Below are 15,162 nucleotides of genomic sequence, written 5' to 3'. Positions count from 1 at the left end.
TGGGAAAAAAATGTAAAGATATTTAGATTTTGGGGGTGTAGTTACCCTTAAATGCAAGCGTGCACCAGGAAGAGACCTTTGTTTGCTTAAGCGGTGTTGCTGTGGGAACAAATGGCACTGGAGTGATGCAAATGATCACGGTATAATTCTGCCAGGCAGGCACTAGGCTGCTTTGTAGTTAACATTTACTGAAGGTTTTGGGGAAAGCCATTCCTTCCCTACCAGAAGAAAGGTTATCATTAGCATCATCGCTCTAACGGCTACACAAAGAGTGAGACATACGCAGCAGCATACGCACACATGCACACAGACAGGGGCATTCCTGTGCGTTACAGAAAGTTCATGGAAATACGAATCACTGAGCATTTTGTTCATGTCTTATGATTGACTTGGGCAAATTAATGCGTTTTCTAACAAGTTGAATATCGATTTAGTTGATTTCTTACTAAGTTCAATAAATGTTTGAATATTGTTGAATTTGGTTTAATGTCTGGATTCCGTAATTCGGTCCATAGACTATTTTATAGGGCCCTAGTCAATGAACTTGTCATTAATCAACATAGGATATGCCCTCTTCCCCCCCCAACAAGACTCAAATATATATATATATATATATATATATATATATATTTGGAAATGTAAGCTTCAAGGGTTGAGCTTCTTTCAGTTTGTGTCACAAAGTGGATATGTTTCTGTGTCCCTTTCAGAGTGAGTGACACATTGACTTTATATAGTGTACCAAGAGTTGTTCCCTCTTACGGCCATACCAGCCTGAATACGCCCGATCTCGTCCGATCTTGGAAGCTAAGCAGGGTCGGGCCTGGTTAGTACTTGGATGGGAGACCGCCTGGGAATACCAGGTGCTGTAAGCTTTTGTCCCAGTAGAGCGTGCTCTTGTGTCATTGAGCAACTGCCTTTTATTTATCACCCTAATAATATCATGGATTGTTATTGGACTAAATGCAGTTTGTGTGTGCTGCCCTGCCCTGATCAAATCAAATAATGGACAGTGCTTTCCCTCAAAATATAGGCAGTACATGCAGCCTTTGTTTTTAGTCTAGGAGACAGTCAATGTCTGTAGTCCATTAGGGACTATAAAATCCCTTCAATGTTTTGCCTGATTCCGTTAATTCCCAAGTTCCTTTTCTCCGTTTAGATTTCCCCGTTGACCGTTTGTCCCTGTTTTGGCAGGTTTTCGCTCTCAAAAGTACACCTTTTAATAGCAAAACAGCACAATTGGATGTTCTATGTCCACAACAATGTTTAAACCCTATCAGGTGACCATTTGTGAGGTCTGGGAAAAATGTAAGACATTTAGATTTTGGGGTGTAGTTACCCTTAAATGCAAGCGTGCACCAGGAAGAGACCTTTGTTTGGTTAAGCGGTGTTGCTGTAGAACAAATGGCCACTGGAGTGATGCAAATGATCACGGTATAATTCTGCCAGGCAGGCATAGGCTACTTTGTAGTTAACATTTACTTGCGAAGGTTTTGGGAAAGCCATTCCTTCCCTACCAGAAGAGGTTATCATTAGCATCATCGCTAACGGCTACACAAAGTGTAGACATACGCGCGCACCGCACACATGCACACAGACAGGGGCATTCCTGTAGCCGTTCCAGAAAGTTCATGGAAATACGAATCACTGATGCATTTTGTTCATGTCTTATGATTGACTTGGGCAAATTAATGCGTTTCTAACAAGTTGAATAGATTTAGTTGATTTCTTACTAAGTTCAATAAATGTTTGAATATTGTTGAATTTCGGTTTAATGTCTGGATTCCGTGATTCGGTCCGCAACGCCTATTTTATAGGGCCCTAGTCAATGAACTTGTCATTAATCAACATAGGATATGCCCTCTCCCCCCCCAACAAGACTCAAATATATATATATATATATATATATATATATATTTGAAATGTAAGCAAGGGGTTGAGCTTCTTCAGTTTGTGTCACAAAGTGGATATGTTTCTGTGTCCCTTTCGGAGTGAGTGACACATTGACTTTATATAGTGTACCAAGAGTTGTCCCTCGCTTACGGCCATACCAGCCTGAATACGCCCGATCTCGTCCGATCTTGGAAGCTAAGCAGGGTCGGGCCTGGTTAGTACTTGGATGGGAGACCGCCTGGGAATACCAGGTGCTGTAAGCTTTTTGTCCCAGTAGAGCGTGCTCTTGTGTCATGGAGCAACTGCCTTTTATTTATCACCCTAATAATATCATGGATTGTTATTGGACTAAATGCAGTTTGTGTGTGCTGCCCTGCCCTGATCAAATCAAATAATGGACAGTGCGTTTCCCTCAAAATATAGGCAGTACATGCAGCCTTTGTTTTTAGTCTAGGAGACAGTCAATGTCTGTAGTCCATTAGGGGACTATAAAATCCCTTCAATGTTTTGCCTGATTCCGTTAATTCCCAAGTTCCCTTTTCTCCGTTTAGATTTCCCCGTTGACCGTTTGTCCCTGTTTTGGCAGGTTTTCGCTCTCAAAAGTACACCTTTTTAATAGCAAAACAGCACAATTGGATGTTCTATGTCCACAACAATGTTTAAACCCTATCAGGTGACCATTTGTGAGGTCTGGGAAAAATGTAAGACATTTAGATTTTGGGGTGTAGTTACCCTTAAATGCAAGCGTGCACCAGGAAGAGACCTTTGTTTGGTTAAGCGGTGTTGCTGTAGAACAAATGGCCACTGGAGTGATGCAAATGATCACGGTATAATTCTGCCAGGCAGGCATAGGCTACTTTGTAGTTAACATTTACTTGCGAAGGTTTTGGGGAAAGCCATTCCTTCCCTACCAGAAGAAGGTTATCATTAGCATCATCGCTAACGGCTACACAAAGTGTAGACATACGCGCGCACCGCACACATGCACACAGACAGGGGCATTCCTGTGCCGTGCCAGAAAGTTCATGGAAATACGAATCACTGATGCATTTTGTTCATGTCTTATGATTGACTTGGGCAAATTAATGCGTTTTCTAACAAGTTGAATAGATTTAGTTGATTTCTTACTAAGTTCAATAAATGTTTGAATATTGTTGAATTTCGGTTTAATGTCTGGATTCCGTGATTCGGTCCGCAACGCCTATTTTATAGGGCCCTAGTCAATGAACTTGTCATTAATCAACATAGGATATGCCCTCTCCCCCCCAACAAGACTCAAATATATATATATATATATATTGGAAATGTAAGCAAGGGGTTGAGCTTCTTCAGTTTGTGTCACAAAGTGGATACGTTTCTGTGTCCCTTTCAGAGTGAGTGACACATTGACTTTATATAGTGTACCAAGAGTTGTTCCCTCGCACGGCCATACCATCCTGAATACGCCCGATCTCGTCCGATCTCAGAAGCTAAGCATGGTCGGGCCTGGTTAGTACTTGGATGGGGAGACAGCATGGGAATACCAGGTGCTGTAAGCTTTTTGTCCCAGTAGAGCGTGCTCTTGTGTCATGGAGCAACTGCCTTTTATTTATCACCCTAATAATATCATGGATTGTTATTGGACTAAATGCAGTTTGTGTGTGCTGCCCTGCCCTGATCAAATCAAATAATGGACAGTGCGTTTCCCTCAAAATATAGGCAGTACATGCAGCCTTTGTTTTTAGTCTAGGAGACAGTCAATGTCTGTAGTCCATTAGGGGACTATAAAATCCCTTCAATGTTTTGCCTGATTCCGTTAATTCCCAAGTTCCCTTTTCTCCGTTTAGATTTCCCCGTTGACCGTTTGTCCCTGTTTTGGCAGGTTTTCGCTCTCAAAAGTACACCTTTTTAATAGCAAAACAGCACAATTGGATGTTCTATGTCCACAACAATGTTTAAACCCTATCAGGTGACCATTTGTGAGGTCTGGGAAAAATGTAAGACATTTAGATTTTGGGGTGTAGTTACCCTTAAATGCAAGCGTGCACCAGGAAGAGACCTTTGTTTGGTTAAGCGGTGTTGCTGTAGAACAAATGGCCACTGGAGTGATGCAAATGATCACGGTATAATTCTGCCAGGCAGGCATAGGCTACTTTGTAGTTAACATTTACTTGCGAAGGTTTTGGGAAAAGCCATTCCTTCCCTACCAGAAGAAGGTTATCATTAGCATCATCGCTAACGGCTACACAAAGTGTAGACATACGCGCGCACCGCACACATGCACACAGACGGGGCATTCCTGTGCCGTTCCAGAAAGTTCATGGAAATACGAATCACTGATGCATTTTGTTTCATGTCTTATGATTGACTTGGGCAAATTAATGCGTTTTCTAACAAGTTGAATAGATTTAGTTGATTTCTTACTAAGTTCAATAAATGTTTGAATATTGTTGAATTTCGGTTTAATGTCTGGATTCCGTGATTCGGTCCGGCAACGCCTATTTTATAGGGCCCTAGTCAATGAACTTGTCATAAATCAACATAGGATATGCCCTCTCCCCCCCCCAACAAGACTCAAATATATATATATATATTGGAAATGTAAGCAAGGGTTGAGCTTCTTCAGTTTGTGTCACAAAGTGGATACGTTTCTGTGTCCCTTTCAGAGTGAGTGACACATTTACTTTATATAGTGTACCAAGAGTTGTTCCATCGCTTACGGCCATACCAGCCTGAATACGCCAGATCTCGTCCGATCTCGGAAGCTAAGCAGGGTCGGGCCTGGTTAGTACTTGGATGGGAGACCGCCTGGGAATACCAGGTGCTGTAAGCTTTTTGTCCCAGTAGAGCGTGCTCTTCTGTCATGGAGCAACTGCCTTATATTTATCACCCTAATAATATCATGGATTGTTATTGGACTAAATGCAGTTTGTGTGTGCTGCCCTGCCCTGATCAAATCAAATAATGGACAGTGCGTTTCCCTCAAAATATAGGCAGTACATGCAGCCTTTGTTTTTAGTCTAGGAGACAGTCAATGTCTGTAGTCCATTAGGGCACTATAAAATCCCTTCAATGTTTTGCCTGATTCCGTTAATTCCCAAGTTCCCTTTTCTCCGTTTAGATTTCCCGTTGACCGTTTGTCCCTGTTTTGGCAGGTTTTCGCTCTCAAAAGTACACCTTTTTAATAGCAAAACAGCACAATTGGATGTTCTATGTCCACAACAATGTTTAAACCCTATCAGGTGACCATTTGTGAGGTCTGGGAAAAATGTAAGACATTTAGATTTTGGGGTGTAGTTACCCTTAAATGCAAGCGTGCACCAGGAAGAGACCTTTGTTTGGTTAAGCGGTGTTGCTGTAGAACAAATGGCCACTGGAGTGATGCAAATGATCACGGTATAATTCTGCCAGGCAGGCATAGGCTACTTTGTAGTTAACATTTACTTGCGAAGGTTTTGGGAAAGCCATTCCTTCCCTACCAGAAGAAGGTTATCATTAGCATCATCGCTAACGGCTACACAAAGTGTAGATATACGCGCGCACCGCACACATGCACACAGACAGGGGCATTCCTGTGCCGTTCCAGAAAGTTCATGGAAATACGAATCACTGATTCATTTTGTTCATGTCTTATGATTGACTTGGGCAAATGAATGCGTTTTCTAACAAGTTGAATAGATTTAGTTGATTTCTTACTAAGTTCAATAAATGTTTGAATATTGTTGAATTTCGGTTTAATGTCTGGATTCCGTGATTCGGTCCGCAACGCCTATTTTATAGGGCCCTAGTCAATGAACTTGTCATAAATCAACATAGGATATGCCCTCTCCCCCCCACCAACAAGACTCAAATATATATATATATATATTGGAAATGTAAGCAAGGGTTGAGCTTCTTCAGTTTGTGTCACAAAGTGGATACGTTTCTGTGTCCCTTTCAGAGTGAGTGACACATTGACTTTATATAGTGTACCAAGAGTTGTTCCCTCGCTTACGGCCATACCATCCTGAATACGCCCGATCTCGTCCGATCTCGGAAGCTAAGCATGGTCGGGCCTGGTTAGTACTTGGATGGGAGACCGCATGGGAATACCAGGTGCTGTAAGCTTTTTGTCCCAGTAGAGCGTGCTCTTGTGTCATGGAGCAACTGCCTGTTATTTATCACCCTAATAATATCATGGATTGTTATTGGACTAAATGCAGTTTGTGTGTGCTGCCCTGCCCTGATCAAATCAAATAATGGACAGTGCGTTTCCCTCAAAATATAGGCAGTACATGCAGCCTTTGTTTTTAGTCTAGGAGACAGTCAATGTCTGTAGTCCATTAGGGCACTATAAAATCCCTTCAATGTTTTGCCTGATTCCGTTAATTCCCAAGTTCCCTTTTCTCCATTTAGATTTCCCCGTTGACCGTTTGTCCCTGTTTTGGCAGGTTTTCGCTCTCAAAAGTACACCTTTTTAATAGCAAAACAGCACAATTGGATGTTCTATGTCCACAACAATGTTTAAACCCTATCAGGTGACCATTTGTGAGGTCTGGGAAAAATGTAAGACATTTAGATTTTGGGGTGTAGTTACCCTTAAATGCAAGCGTGCACCAGGAAGAGACCTTTGTTTGGTTAAGCGGTGTTGCTGTAGAACAAATGGCCACTGGAGTGATGCAAATGATCACGGTATAATTCTGCCAGGCAGGCATAGGCTACTTTGTAGTTAACATTTACTTGCGAAGGTTTTGGGGAAAGCCATTCCTTCCCTACCAGAAGAAGGTTATCATTAGCATCATCGCTAACGGCTACACAAAGTGTAGATATACGCGCGCACCGCACACATGCACACAGACAGGGGCATTCCTGTGCCGTTTCAGAAAGTTCATGGAAATACGAATCACTGATGCATTTTGTTTATGTCTTATGATTGACTTGGGCAAATGAATGCGTTTTCTAACAAGTTGAATAGATTTAGTTGATTTCTTACTAAGTTCAATAAATGTTTGAATATTGTTGAATTTCGGTTTAATGTCTGGATTCCGTGATTCGGTCCGCAACGCCTATTTTATAGGGCCCTAGTCAATGAACTTGTCATAAATCAACATAGGATATGCCCTCTTCCCCCCCCCCCCAACAAGACTCAAATATATATATATATATTGGAAATGTAAGCAAGGGTTGAGCTTCTTCAGTTTGTGTCACAAAGTGGATACGTTTCTGTGTCCCTTTCAGAGTGAGTGACACATTGACTTTATATAGTGTACCAAGAGTTGTTCCCTCGCTTACGGCCATACCAGCCTGAATACGCCCGATCTCGTCCGATCTCGGAAGCTAAGCATGGTCGGGCCTGGTTAGTACTTGGATGGGAGACCGCCTGGGAATACCAGGTGCTGTAAGCTTTTTGTCCCAGTAGAGCGTGCTCTTGTGTCATGGAGCAACTGCCTATTATTTATCACCCTAATAATATCATGGATTGTTATTGGACTAAATGCAGTTTGTGTGTGCTGCCCTGCCCTGATCAAATCAAATAATGGACAGTGCGTTTCCCTCAAAATATAGGCAGTACATGCAGCCTTTGTTTTTAGTCTAGGAGACAGTCAATGTCTGTAGTCCATTAGGGCACTATAAAATCCCTTCAATGTTTTGCCTGATTCCGTTAATTCCCAAGTTCCCTTTTCTCCGTTTAGATTTCCCCGTTGACCGTTTGTCCCTGTTTTGGCAGGTTTTCGCTCTCAAAAGTACACCTTTTTAATAGCAAAACAGCACAATTGGATGTTCTATGTCCACAACAATGTTTAAACCCTATCAGGTGACCATTTGTGAGGTCTGGGAAAAATGTAAGACATTTAGATTTTGGGGTGTAGTTACCCTTAAATGCAAGCGTGCACCAGGAAGAGACCTTTGTTTGGTTAAGCGGTGTTGCTGTAGAACAAATGGCCACTGGAGTGATGCAAATGATCACGGTATAATTCTGCCAGGCAGGCATAGGTTACTTTGTAGTGAACATTTACTTGCGAAGGTTTTGGGGAAAGCCATTCCTTCCCTACCAGAAGAAGGTTATCATTAGCATCATCGCTAACGGCTACACAAAGTGTAGATATACGCGCGCACCGCACACATGCACACAGACAGGGGCATTCCTGTTCCGTTCCAGAAAGTTCATGGAAATACGAATCACTGATGCATTTTGTTCATGTCTTATGATTGACTTGGGCAAATTAATGCGTTTTCTAACAAGTTGAATAGATTTAGTTGATTTCTTACTAAGTTCAATAAATGTTTGAATATTGTTGCATTTCGGTTTAATGTCTGGATTCCGTGATTCGGTCCGATAACGCCTATTTTATAGGGCCCTAGTCAATGAACTTGTCATAAATCAACATAGGATATGCCCTCTTCCCCCCAACAAGACTCAAATATATATATATATATATATATATATATATATATATATATATATATATATATATATATATATATATATTGGAAATGTAAGCAAGGGTTGAGCTTCTTCAGTTTGTGTCACAAAGTGGATACGTTTCTGTGTCCCTTTCAGAGTGAGTGACACATTGACTTTATATAGTGTACCAAGAGTTGTTCCCTCGCTTACGGCCATACCAGCCTGAATATGCCCGATCTCGTCCGATCTCGGAAGCTAAGCAGGGTCGGGCCTGGTTAGTACTTGGATGGGAGACCGCCTGGGAATACCAGGTGCTGTAAGCTTTTGTCCCAGTAGAGCCCGATGTGAGAGAGCCATCGGGAGAGGTTGTGTTTTTCTCTAGCAGGAGGTAAGCTTCTCATATGGTGTTGAGTAAAGCTTAAACCATGTATTAGATCGTAGGTAGGTAGTTAGTTGTAGTTAGGTATTGTAGTTATTGTAGGTTAGTATTGTTGTTATTGTAGGTTTCCGTAGGTAATTATTGTAGGTTAGTATCGAAGCACGAGGCTAGCTAGCGGGTAGCTACTGGTAACGTTTAGCAACGGTGGAGAGCTGTTTCCAATGTTAATGTGCTGCTAGCCAACGTTTAATTTTTGCTGCGTTATGCGTTATGAAAGGAACTAGACACGGACATGAATTATCTGTTTAGTGTGTTAACACACTCTTGGCAGTTTGTTGTAACCAAGTATTGGTGCTAAACTGTGTGTTAATGGATGCTATCATGCTAATTAGCTATGGCGTCATAGCTAGGCATCGTGGGTTGTTGTGGGTAGTTACTGTAGGTTGGCAGTGTCTTCGGCCGTGCCGGCTGTAGCACGGGCGAGCTAACTAGCCGTTTTTCGAACAGAGTCAGAGTCAACACAGTAGCCATTGTGTGCCGGGTGTAGCACGAAGCTAGCTAGCTAGCCGTTCTCCAAACAAAGTCAACACAGTGGCCATTGCTAGCTACCCAACACGACCAGCTAACTGTACTGTAGTAGCTAAATACAATATACTTGTCCTAGCTAGCCAACGTTTAATCATTGCTGCGTCATGAAAGGAACTTGACACAGACACGAATGATCTGTTTAGTGTGTTAACTCACTATTGGTGGTTTGTTGTGACCAAGTGTTGGTGCTAAACTGTGTGTTACTGGATGCTAGCATGCTAGTTAGCTAGTTAACACACTATTGGTGGTTTGTTGTGACCAAGTGTTGGTGCTAAACTGTGTGTTATTGTTATTGGATGCTATCATGCTAGTTAGCTATGGTGTCATAGTTAGCTAGCTGAATAAAGTGGGTTGAGTCTATTCCTTTAAACATTGAACCGCTGTGGTTCACAACAATTCTGATTTCTAAAGGTGGAAGTTGGGAGAGTTTTTGTTCGGGTGGTTCAGTGAAACAATTTTAGTTTCTGAGGTAGAAGTTTTTGGTGAGGGAGGCCCTGCTCTCTCCTCTCCCAGATGCTTAGCTCATTTCATTCCGATCTCCTCTGCATTTTTGTAGCCATTTGCTACAGCCTGTCAACTATGCCTCTGCCTATCCCTGTTCTCTCCTCTCTGCACAGGCTACACAAACGCACCACACCGCGTGGCTGCTGCCTCTCTAACCTGGTGGTCCCTGCACGCACCCCACACCTGGAGTTCCAGGTCTCAGGCAGCCTCTGGAACTGCCGTTCTGCTGCCAACAAAGCTGACTTCATCCCAGCCTATGCCAACCTCCAGTCCCTCGACTTCCTGGCGCTGACGGAAACATGGATTACCACTGAAAACACTGCTACTCCTACTGCTCTCTCCTCGTCTGACCATGTGTTCTCGCATACCCCGAGAGCATCTGGTCAGAGGGGGTGGTGGTACAGGAATCCTCATCTCTCCCAAGTGGACATTCTCAATTGTTCCCCTAACCCATCTGTCTATCTCCTCATTTGAATTCCATGCTGTCACAGTCACTAGCCCATTTAAGCTTAATATCCTTGTCATCTATCGCCCTCCAGGTTCCCTTGGAGAGTTCATCAATGAGCTTGACGCCTTGATAAGTTCCTTTCCTGAGGATGGCTCACCCCTCACAGTTTTGGGGGATTTCAACCTCCCTATGTCCACATTTGACTCATTTCTCTCTGCCTCCTTCTTTCCACTCCTCTCCTCTTTTGACCTCACCCTCTCACCGTCCCCCCTACTCACAAGGCAGGCAATACGCTTGACCTCATCTTCACTAGATGCTGCTCCTCTACTAATCTCACTGCAACTCCCCTCCATGTCTCCGACCACTACTTTGTTTCCTTTTCTCTCTCGCTCTCCTCCCACACTACTCACTCTGCCCCTACACAGATGGTAATGCGCCGCCGCAACCTTCGCTCTCTCTCTCCCACTACTCTCTCCTCTTCCATCCTATCATCTCTTCCCTCTGCTCAATCCTTCTCCCTCCAATCTCCTGATTCTGCCTCCTCAACCCTCCTCTCCTCCCTTTCTGCATCCTTTGACTCTCTGTGTCCCCTATCCTCCCGGCCGGCTCGGTCCTCCCCTCCAGCTCCGTGGCTTGATGACTCATTGCGAGCTCACAGAACAGAGCTCCGGGCAGCGGAGCGGAAATGGAAGAAAACTAAACTCCCTGCCGACCTGGCATCTTTTCACTCCCTCCTCTCTACATTTTCTTCATCTGTTTCTGCTGCTAAGGCCACCTTCTACCACTCTAAATTCCAAGCATCTGCCTCTAACCCTAGGAAGCTCTTTGCCACATTTTCCTCCCTCCTGAATCCTCCCCCTCCTCCTCTCTCTGTGGATGACTTCGTCAACCACTTTGAAAAGAAGGTTGACGACATCCGATCCTCGTTTGTTAAGTCTAATGACACTGCTGGTCCTGCTCACACTGCCCTACCCTATGCTTTGACTTCTTTCTCCCCTCTCTCTCCAGATAAAATCCTGCGACTTGTGACTGCAGGCCGCCCAACAACCTGCCCGCTTGACCCCATCCCCTCCTCTCTTCTCCAGACCATCTCCGGTGACCTTCTCCCCTACCTCACCTCGCTGATCAACTCATCCTTGACCGCTGGCCATGTCCCTTCCGTCTTCAAGAGAGCGAGAGTTGCTCCCCTTCTCAAAAAAACCAACACTCGACCCCACTGATGTCAACAACTACAGACCAGTATCCCTTCTTTCTTTTCTTTCCAAAACTATTGAGCGTGCCGTCTTTAGCCAACTCTCTTGCTATCTCTCTCAGAATGACCTTCTTGATCCAAACCAATCAGGTTTCAGGACTGGTCATTCAACTGAGACTGCTCTTCTCTGTGTCACGGAGGCTCTCCGCACTGCTAAAGCTAACTCTCTCTCCTCTGCTCTTGTCCTTCTAGACCTGTCTGCTGCCTTTGATACTGTGAACCATCAGATCCTCCCTCTCCACCCTCTCCGAGCTGGGCATCTCCCGCGCGGCTCACTCCTGGTTGCGTCCTACCTGACCGGTCGCTCCTACCAAGTGGCGTGGCGAGAAGCTGTCTCCGCACCACGTGCTCTCACCACTGGTGTCCCCAGGGCTCAGTTCTAGGCCCTCTCCTTTTCTCCCTATACACCAAGTCACTTGGCTCTGTCATATCCTCACACGGCCTCTCCTATCATTGCTACGCTGACGATACACAACTAATCTTCTCCTTTCCCCCCTTCTGATAACCAGGTGGCGAATCGCATCTCTGCATGTCTGGCAGACATATCAGTATGGATGACGGATCACCACCTCAAGCTGAACCCTGGCAAGACGGAGCTGCTCTTCCTCCCGGGGAAGGACTGCCCGTTCCATGATCTCGCCATCACGGTTGACAACTCCGTTGTGTCCTCCTCCCAGAGTGCGAAGAGCCTTGGCGTGACCCTGGACAACACCCTGTCGTTCTCCGCTAACATCAAGGCGGTGACCCGCTCCTGCAGGTTCATGCTCTACAACATTCGGAGAGTACGACCCTGCCTCACACAGGAAGCGGCACAGGTCCTAATCCAGGCACTTGTCATCTCCCGTCTGGATTACTGCAACTCGCTGTTGGCTGGCCTCCCTGCATGTGCCATTAAACCCCTACAACTCATCCAGAATGCCGCAGCCCGTCTGGTGTTCAACCTTCCCAAGTTCTCTCACGTCACCCCCCCTCCTCCGCACACTCCACTGGCTTCCAGTTGAAGCTCGCATCCGTTACAAGACCATGGTGCTTGCCTTTGGAGCAGCGAGGGGAACGGGCACCTCTGTACCTTCGGGCTCTGATCAGTCCCTACACCCAAACGAGGGCATTGCGTTCATCCACCTCTGGCCTGCTGGCTCCCTTCCTCTGCGGAAGCATAGTTCCCGCTCAGCCCAGTCAAAACTGTTCGCTGCTCTGGCACCCCAATGGTGGAACAATCTCCCTCACGACGCCAGGACAGCGGAGTCACTCACCACCTTCCGGAGACATTTGAAACCCCACCTCTTTAAGGAATACCTGGGATAGGATAAAGCAATCCTTCTACCCCCCCCACACACACAGCGGAGTCGCTCACCACCTTCCGGAGACATTTGAAACCCCACCTCTTTAAGGAATACCTGGGATAGGATAAAGTAATCCTTCTACCCCCCCAAAAATTGTAAAGTGGTTATCCCACTGGCTATAGGGTGACTGCATCAATTTGTGAGTCGCTCTGGACTAGAGCGTCTGCTAAATGACGTAAATGTGCCCTTGAGCAAGGCACTTAACCCTAATTGCTCCTGTAAGTCGCTCTGGATAAGAGCGTCTGCTAAATGACTTAAATGTAAATGTAAATGTAAATGTAGAGCGTGCTCTTGTGTCATGGAGCAACTGCCTTTTATTTATCACCCTAATAATATCATGGATTGTTATTGGACTAAATGCAGTTTGTGTGTGCTGCCCTGCCCTGATCAAATCAAATAATGGACAGTGCGTTTCCCTCAAAATATAGGCAGTACATGCAGCCTTTGTTTTTAGTCTAGGAGACAGTCAATGTCTGTAGTCCATTAGGGGACTATAAAATCCCTTCAATGTTTTGCCTGATTCCGTTAATTCCCAAGTTCCCTTTTCTCCGTTTAGATTTCCCCGTTGACCGTTTGTCCCTGTTTTGGCAGGTTTTCGCTCTCAAAAGTACACCTTTTTAATAGCAAAACAGCACAATTGGATGTTCTATGTCCACAACAATGTTTAAACCCTATCAGGTGACCATTTGTGAGGTCTGGGAAAAATGTAAGACATTTAGATTTTGGGGTGTAGTTACCCTTAAATGCAAGCGTGCACCAGGAAGAGACCTTTGTTTGGTTAAGCGGTGTTGCTGTAGAACAAATGGCCACTGGAGTGATGCAAATGATCACGGTATAATTCTGCCAGGCAGGCATAGGTTACTTTGTAGTGAACATTTACTTGCGAAGGTTTTGGGGAAAGCCATTCCTTCCCTACCAGAAGAAGGTTATCATTAGCATCACCGCTAACGGCTACACAAAGTGTAGATATACGCGCGCACCGCACACATGCACACAGACAGGGGCATTCCTGTTCCGTTTCAGAAAGTTCATGGAAATACGAATCACTGATGCATTTTGTTCATGTCTTATGATTGACTTGGGCAAATTAATGCGTTTTCTAACAAGTTGAATAGATTTAGTTGATTTCTTACTAAGTTCAATAAATGTTTGAATATTGTTGCATTTCGGTTTAATGTCTGGATTCCGTGATTCGGTCCATAGCGCCTATTTTATAGGGCCCTAGTCAATGAACTTGTCATAAATCAACATAGGATATGCCCTCTTCCCCCCAACAAGACTCAAATATATATATATATATATATATATATATATATATATATATATATTGGAAATGTAAGCAAGGGTTGAGCTTCTTCAGTTTGTGTCACAAAGTGGATACGTTTCTGTGTCCCTTTCAGAGTGAGTGACACATTGACTTTATATAGTGTACCAAGAGTTGTTCCCTCGCTTACGGCCATACCAGCCTGAATATGCCCGATCTCGTCTGATCTCGGAAGCTAAGCAGGGTCGGGCCTGGTTAGTACTTGGATGGGAGACCGCCTGGGAATACCAGGTGCTGTAAGCTTTTGTCCCAGTAGAGCCCGATGTGAGAGAGCCATCGGGAGAGGTTGTGTTTTTCTCTAGCAGGAGGTAAGCTTCTCATATGGTGTTGAGTAAAGCTTAAACCATGTATTAGATCGTAGGTAGGTAGTTAGTTGTAGTTAGGTATTGTAGTTATTGTAGGTTAGTATTGTTGTTATTGTAGGTTTCCGTAGGTAATTATTGTAGGTTAGTATCGAAAGCACGAGGCTAGCTAGCTAGCGGGTAGCTACTGGTAACGTTTAGCAACGGTGGAGAGCTGTTTCCAATGTTAATGTGCTGCTAGCCAACGTTTAATTTTTGCTGCGTTATGCGTTATGAAAGGAACTAGACACGGACATGAATTATCTGTTTAGTGTGTTAACACACTCTTGGCAGTTTGTTGTAACCAAGTATTGGTGCTAAACTGTGTGTTAATGGATGCTATCATGCTAATTAGCTATGGCGTCATAGCTAGGCATCGTGGGTTGTTGTGGGTAGTTACTGTAGGTTGGCAGTGTCTTCGGCCGTGCCGGCTGTAGCACGAGCGAGCTAACTAGCCGTTTTCGAACAGAGTCAGAGTCAACACAGTAGCCATTGTGTGCCGGGTGTAGCACGAAGCTAGCTAGCTAGCCGTTCTCCAAACAAAGTCAACACAGTGGCCATTGCTAGCTACCCAACACGACCAGCTAACTGTACTGTAGTAGCTAAATACAATATACTTGTCCTAGCTAGCCAACGTTTAATCATTGCTGCGTCATGAAAGGAACTTGACACAGACACGAATGATCTGTTTAGTGTGTTAACTCACTATTGGTGGTTTGTTGTGACCAA

The 15,162-nt window shown here is 44.5% G+C and overlaps 7 non-coding genes and 1 pseudogene across 7 annotated transcripts; all 8 read left to right on the top strand.

The window, feature by feature from the left end:
- Positions 1–753: 753 nt before the first annotated feature.
- LOC123490535 lies at positions 754–872 on the top strand. The gene has a single exon (XR_006660981.1). It is a non-coding gene; the product is annotated as a 5S ribosomal RNA (ribosomal RNA).
- A 1,162-nt stretch (positions 873–2,034) lies between these two features.
- On the top strand, positions 2,035–2,153 carry LOC123490541. The gene has a single exon (XR_006660986.1). It is a non-coding gene; the product is annotated as a 5S ribosomal RNA (ribosomal RNA).
- Positions 2,154–3,308: 1,155 nt separating this feature from the next.
- On the top strand, positions 3,309–3,428 carry LOC123490538 (annotated as a pseudogene).
- A 1,155-nt stretch (positions 3,429–4,583) lies between these two features.
- Positions 4,584–4,702, top strand: LOC123490533. The gene has a single exon (XR_006660979.1). It is a non-coding gene; the product is annotated as a 5S ribosomal RNA (ribosomal RNA).
- Positions 4,703–5,857: 1,155 nt separating this feature from the next.
- Positions 5,858–5,976, top strand: LOC123490532. Its single transcript, XR_006660978.1, has one exon. It is a non-coding gene; the product is annotated as a 5S ribosomal RNA (ribosomal RNA).
- Positions 5,977–7,134: 1,158 nt separating this feature from the next.
- Positions 7,135–7,253, top strand: LOC123490542. Its single transcript, XR_006660987.1, has one exon. It is a non-coding gene; the product is annotated as a 5S ribosomal RNA (ribosomal RNA).
- A 1,205-nt stretch (positions 7,254–8,458) lies between these two features.
- On the top strand, positions 8,459–8,577 carry LOC123490539. The gene has a single exon (XR_006660984.1). It is a non-coding gene; the product is annotated as a 5S ribosomal RNA (ribosomal RNA).
- Positions 8,578–14,216: 5,639 nt separating this feature from the next.
- On the top strand, positions 14,217–14,335 carry LOC123490540. Its single transcript, XR_006660985.1, has one exon. It is a non-coding gene; the product is annotated as a 5S ribosomal RNA (ribosomal RNA).
- The last annotated feature ends 827 nt before the right edge of the window (positions 14,336–15,162 follow it).

The sequence above is a fragment of the Coregonus clupeaformis genome, unplaced genomic scaffold (assembly GCF_020615455.1).
Source record: "Coregonus clupeaformis isolate EN_2021a unplaced genomic scaffold, ASM2061545v1 scaf4108, whole genome shotgun sequence".
Lineage (NCBI taxonomy): Eukaryota > Metazoa > Chordata > Actinopteri > Salmoniformes > Salmonidae > Coregonus > Coregonus clupeaformis.
This window is presented reverse-complemented; position numbering and strand designations above follow the sequence as displayed.